This window comes from Eucalyptus grandis, chromosome 1, assembly GCF_016545825.1.
Source record: "Eucalyptus grandis isolate ANBG69807.140 chromosome 1, ASM1654582v1, whole genome shotgun sequence".
NCBI lineage: Eukaryota > Viridiplantae > Streptophyta > Magnoliopsida > Myrtales > Myrtaceae > Eucalyptus > Eucalyptus grandis.
In genome coordinates this window covers 16348508-16355248 of record NC_052612.1, presented here as the reverse complement: position 1 = coordinate 16355248, position 6741 = coordinate 16348508, and positions in this window count along the sequence as shown.

Below are 6741 nucleotides of genomic sequence, written 5' to 3'. Positions count from 1 at the left end.
CATTTGGTGGTATAGTGGCCTTTCAACGTAGAAATTGATGAGGTATATACTTATTTCATTATGTAAGTTTACAAAAAGAAAATTCTAATTTCCTTATATAGTAGACCCACCGAATCCAAATATAGTAAACTGAAAGAGGCTTGTCATTTTTTAAATCAATAGAGTTCCAGATTGAAGCTCATTCTTGAGTCAACTAGTTTGAGCTACGAATTAGGCTACAAATGTTATGCCTATTGTCACTTTGCATAATATATTATAATTCTCTGATAAATACAAAGGATCGCGAGTTTTGAAACTTAAAACCTCATTCAGCACGGGCATCCCTCGAAATTGAACGACAATGCTGGTGTAGGTGTGGGTCTCCTATTGCTGAGTCAGTATTGTAATGTTTCACTTGATAAAATTGATTGAGCTGAACATCAACACTAACCTTGCATTGTCCTACTGTGCATATTGAAGCCAACTGATGGCGAAACTCGAATGTTCTATGAGACTGTGGTGGCACCAAAGTACTCAAAGAAGGGGCTAGAGGTTCTCCGTGAGAAATTGAAAACGTTGAGGATTCTGGAAGCGAAGAAGAACGAAAACGGGAAGCTTTCATTGAGACAGGTCGGTGGGAGATGGCTGGCTCAGGATTCTGATAATTTTACTCCTGCAGACATTCAATTCAATGTGGTCTCAGGGACGGCTCCGCAAGATAGCGAGCTTGAAGACGCGAAGTTTGCATGGCTCTGCGTTGAGAACATTGAGTACACTCACGCTCCAAGTTTTAACATTCCTGGTGCAATTACCCAAAGAAAAATCATTAACTCGGTCTTATATCCATTATATAGCATTTCGATATAATCCAGAATTTTTTCAACTTTGTGACTTTGCCAATATAGTTCTAATGTTGTGGCTAACTAATTATGTCTCTGAGACAAAACAGTATTTCGTATCAAGTAATTGGTCTGATGTAAATGACCATTATCTAAAAAATATTCTAAGGGCGTTCTAGTGCGTTGTAGATTCTTATCCAAGACTTGTATCATTTGATGATACCATGTGAATCACTAGAAACATGTTATAGAATTTGAAGATCGAAATTGTGATGAAGGCTGATGTAGGCTTCAATCACCTGTAGTATAAGTTGTATTTCAAATATGGGGGTCTATTTTAAAGATACAGTGAGTTTAACCTTCAAAGTGTGAAGCTACGTCAGTTAAAAAAAAAATAAATAACATTACTCGAAAATCATTTTGAATAAATTTGTCCATGTAAATTGCCAGCAGAGCCTAAAGGATGGCCAATGATGGCTGTAGTGCCACATAACATCACTATTTTCAGGAAAAAAATTGACAAGCAAGACTATATTGGAATTTAATGCAAAAGTTTAGAATTGCATTTGACCAATTGAAAATTTTAGAACTACATCGGAATCTATATGATAGATTTAGGATTAAATTAGTCATTTTCACACCCTTAACTAAACCTAGCCTTAATAATAATAATATCCAAAAGTTTGGAAAAAAAAGAAAAACAGATATATATATTTTTTTTTCCATAGAAAAGTTGAGAAACGAGTAAAGGATCTATGTAGAAAGGAAAAGACTGAAATGTTCAAAATTATAATACAAAAATAGTTATGTTAGTGGTCGAGATTTATAAGAAAAGTTGGCACTTATCTATTATCTATTTTTAGTAGATAGAGTTTACATAATTCTTGAACTTTATAAATATATTTTCCTAGTCACATTAACATTATTTAAGGACTTCTTCTATTAGTTGATAATGTTTTGAATACCTTAGCTAACCGGTGTTTCCTTGCAAGTGGGATTAAGTTTGATTTTAGTCTCCTAACTTATGTTGTCTGTGCATTTGGATCCTTCAATTTTAGTTTTTTTTTTGGGGAATCAACTCCTCCAACTCTACCCCATTCTCAGTCAAGTCCTTAAATAACTTTTAGTATGTTGGTGTGGCATGCTAGGATGATTTATTATAATTATTATTGAAAAAGGTAAACGTTAGTAATGTTAGCATCAAAAGAAACTAGTTTTGTTCTAGGAAAAAATGAGAGAGTAATATGTAGAAGACAAAGGTGGAAAAGTGAGAGACACGAGAAGGGTTGGAGGATTTGGTGGCCGCGAATGCCGTGGCGGTGATTGGTGATAGTTGGAAAATGTGAAGAACTTATTACAGGTTTGACCTTCTAAGAAGCGGTGACGGTGGACTCCAGCCGTCCATCGAAGTGGGAATGGCTTCCTCTATTGAGGATCCAATCGCACAAATATGATGAATTAGAGGAATTAAAAATAGATTTATCCCAATTTGAAGAAAAAACTCAACTTGAATGAGATACGCGACACTCAATATTGAAATGATCAGGTGCTTTACTAGCATTTTCTCAAACATGCTTCTTCGACATTAGGTTGTAATTGCTTCTTTTTTGCAAACCAATCAAGCCACACAAGCTAACTTAAATTATTACGAGTTAAAGTGCAAGACTAAGTCAAGTCCATGTCTCATTAGTTTGGATTTTACAAAAGTCAAATTTGAGCTCAAGTTTGAATCAAGCTCCGATAGAAACTCATTTATGATAATCAAGTCAAATCAAATTAAGTCGTTTCAAGTTTATAAAAATAAAGCATGAGTCAAGTTGATTTCAAAAAAAAAAAAAAAAATTAGCTTTGATTGAGTTTAAATCAAGTATCCAAGTTTTAAATTCTCAAGTTAACTCTAGTTCAAATGTAAATAATAGACAAGATTTGACTAGACCTCTTCTAAGTACCCGCTGAAAAATATCCTCAACAACACTTAAAAGTCGGTCTCGGTCATCACTAGACATTCGTTCAAAGGGAATCTTGCATATGGTTGTGACTTTGCGCAAGATGACATTACTTAAGGTGGGTGGAAAAGCAAAGAAAATTTGGACATGGAATATTACGTAGCATCAGCCATGGAAGTCAGCCCCAACAAATACGTTCCCAGTGCAAACCCATAATACAATTACGATATAATTAAATTGAGTTTGCTTATAAGAATCATTCGCACACTAATCAAGATTACTAAAATATTAGGAACCCTTAAGTAGGCCCAAGCCCAAATTAACCAAAAAAAAAAAAAAACCATCAATTCATTAAAAAAATTTTGTTTTCAATTAATTATCAAATTTTAACGAGTGATCAAAAGGTACTTTCTTTTAATTGAGAACTTGTGATATTTTCAGCAATCTTTTACCCGTCGACTATCTCTGACCTAAAAACTGGCCCATTCACATAGAAACTTGAATCCATCTTTGATTCAATGTCTAACTTCAGCGGTCATGACGACTATGGATTCAATATAAAATCTAACGCTTTTTGAAGCGCAAATTTCTCGATCATTCTAATCAACCAAATTCTGTTTTCATGACTAACAATAGATTATAAACCAATTCCCTAAGCTCATCATGTCCTACTTATTGAAGTTTGATTTTTCTTGATCTGGCCAGCGCAGCTTAAATTGACACCAAGAAATCCGCAAACGATTACGGAAAGGACGACATACCCAAACACGTTTTTGCTCCTATTACACATGATTCCACGGATAAAGCAACACAATATCATCAGTCCCCCAATGAACGTTAAGACTAGACAGAATCGTCCCCACCAGCAAGCGTTTACTTTGACTGCTTCCAATTTCCAAGCTGAAGCATCCCCTGTTTTTCCTCCCCCTCCACCCCTGCAATTCTCTGTTCTTGAAATAAAATAAATGGCAAGGGTTTTGTTTTTTTGGGTTTTTCCTTCTTTCCTGCAGTAGCCGAACATGCTTACAGTTCGCTTTTTCTTTTCTTTCTCTTGAACGTGCTTACAGTACGCTTTTTCTTTTCTTTCTTTTAATTTTAAATCTTCTTGGATTTTTTGCTCTTTTTATTTTCCTTTAAACCACATAACGCCCATTGTTTCATCGTTTTTCTTTCAGCCTGTCTCCCTTTTCTTCTTATTTTTCTTTTCAGTTTAATAAAAGAGAAATTTATTCTTAGTTTTTGCTCATTTGGTTTTTCATTCTATCTTTTCAACATATTATTGTATGGTGTAAACAAAATGACTCGACTACACAAATTTGACAAGTTTTTTGACTCAACTGTACTTCCCTAATTAGTTTTAGGACTTTCAGTAAACATATCTTTTCATTCAAGGAGAATGTTGCCATTGGACATGGAACATTATCTTGCACCTACCGTGGAGGTCAGCCCTAGCAGTTCCCAATGTAGATCCATAATACAATCACGATATAATTAAATTGAGTCTACTTATAAGAATCATTACCACACTAGTCAAGATTACCAAAATAGTAGGAACACTTAAGTAGACACAATCACAAATCAACAAAAGAACAACCATAAATTGATAGAATTTTTTTGTTTTCAATTAGTTATCAAATTTTAACAAGTGATCAAAAGGTACTTTTTTTTTAATAGAGAAATTGAGACATTTTTAGCAACCTTTTGTCCGTCGACTATTTCCGATCCCAAAACAGGTCAATTTACACAAAAATCAAATCCATCTCTGATTCAATATTGACTTTAGTGGTTGTAACGAGTATGGATCAAATATAAAATTTACCCTTTTTTGAAGCTTAAATATCTCAATCGTTCTAATACCGAACCATCCTTTGGATTTGGGCACTACTCAACAATCTCTATTTTCATCACTAACCATAGCTTATAAACCAATTCCTTAAGCTGGTCATATCCTATCTATTGAAGTTTGATTTTTCTTGATCTGGCCAGCGCCACCTAAATTGACGCCAAGATATCCGTAAACGAATAAAGAAAAGTGGACTTTGACGCGGGTCTGCTCCCATTCCCTATACATGAGTCCGGAGAAAGCAATATAACATCATCAGTCCCGCAACGGACGCTAACACTAGACAAAATCGTCTCCACTAGCAGGCGTTTACTTTGACTGCTCCCCTGTTTGTCCTTCCCGTCCTCCCTTGCCCATTTTGCACGATGGAGATGGCCCATGGTACTTTCCCAGCGTGCACTATGGATCAATTTCCACGCATATACAGTTAGTTTTTCTTTCCTTTCTTTTAATTTTAAATCTTTTTGAATATTCCCTCTTTTTATTTTCCTTTAAACCATTAAAGCTAACGTCCATTTTTTCATCGTTTTCCTTTTTCTTCTTATTTTTCCTTTCGGTTTAATAAAAGAGAAATTTATTCTTAGTTTTTGCTTATTCGGGTTTTCATTCTACTTTTTGAACATATTATTGTGTTTTCCTGCTTCATATTGCGTAATGAATTCATTATATTTTGTGATTTTATAGTTTATACTTTTTTCTCTTTTTGATAGTACTATAAAATATTTACAATCAAATTCAAATATAAGTAAATCTTTTGATTTCTTTTCTTGAATCTACTTATTTAATAAAAGTAAGAGAATTTAATGTATGCGTTTTAGTGTTATGGTCAAATGCTATTATATCTATCAATTATTTACTTTTAATGGATCTCTACATGTTAATGTGAGTACAAAAACGAAACCGATCACATAATATCATTTGTTTTATGATCTTAAAAAAAAATAAAAAAAAAAAGAGGAACCAAAGATATTTCCGAGGGATGTCATGTTCTAATCTCAACATTTCAAGCGGACTTTTTCCCTCTTTTCTCCTTGAAAATAAAACTATGGCCTTTAGTTTCGATTGAAAAAACATTTTAAATAAAGAATTTTTGTGCTAGTATCATCGAAAGTGAAATAAAAGGCGAACTTCGGTGACTAAGGAATGACATCCGAATATCAACACAAGGCTTTGCACTTTCCTTTGACAACTCCTCTTCCCGCTCTCTTCCTCAACCTCTTCCTCCGATGAACAGTTCGATTGTCTCATGGCTTCTTTTTGCCATATCCACAATCTCCATCTTCTCTGACGTTGCTACTATGGCTTCAGCGTCAGCCCAGTGTCTCGGCGTCGACCAGAGATCACTCTTGCTCGAGCTGAGAAACACCCTCGTCTTTAATGCCTCCGAGTCTTCCAAGCTAGTACAGTGGGACCAAAGTGACGATTCATGGACTTCTTTTATTAGTTGATAATGTTTTGAATACCTTAGTTAACCGGTGTTCCCTTGCTAGTAGGATTAAGTTTGATTTTACTCCCCCAACTTATATTGTCTGTGCATTTGGATCCTTCAATTTTAGTTTTTTTGGGGAATCGACTCCTCCAACTCTACACCCATTCTCGGTCAAAAGAAACTAGTTTTATTCTAGAAAAAAGAGAGAGAGTAATATGTAGAAGACAAAGGTGGAAAAGCAGAGAGACACGAGAAGGGTTGGAGGATTTGGTGGCCGCGAACGCCGTGGTGGTGATTGGTGATAATTGGAAAATGTGAAGAACTTATTACAGGTTAGACCTTATAAGAAGCGGTCACGATGGACTCTAGCTGTCCATCGTAGTGGGAATGGCTTCCTCTATTAAGGATCCAATCGCACAAATATGATGAATTAGAGGATTAAAAATAGATTTATCCCAATTTGAAGAAAAAACTCAACTTGAACGAGATACGCGACACTCAATATTGAAATGATCAGGTGCTTTACTAGCATTTTCTCAAATAATTCTTCTACATCAGCTTGTAATTGCTTTTTATGTGCAAGTCAATCAAGCCACACAAGCTAGCTTAAATTAGTACAAATTATAGCGCGAGACTAAGTCAAGTCCACGTCTCATTAGTTCGGATTTTACGAAAGTTGAATTTGAGCTCAAGTTTGAATCAAGC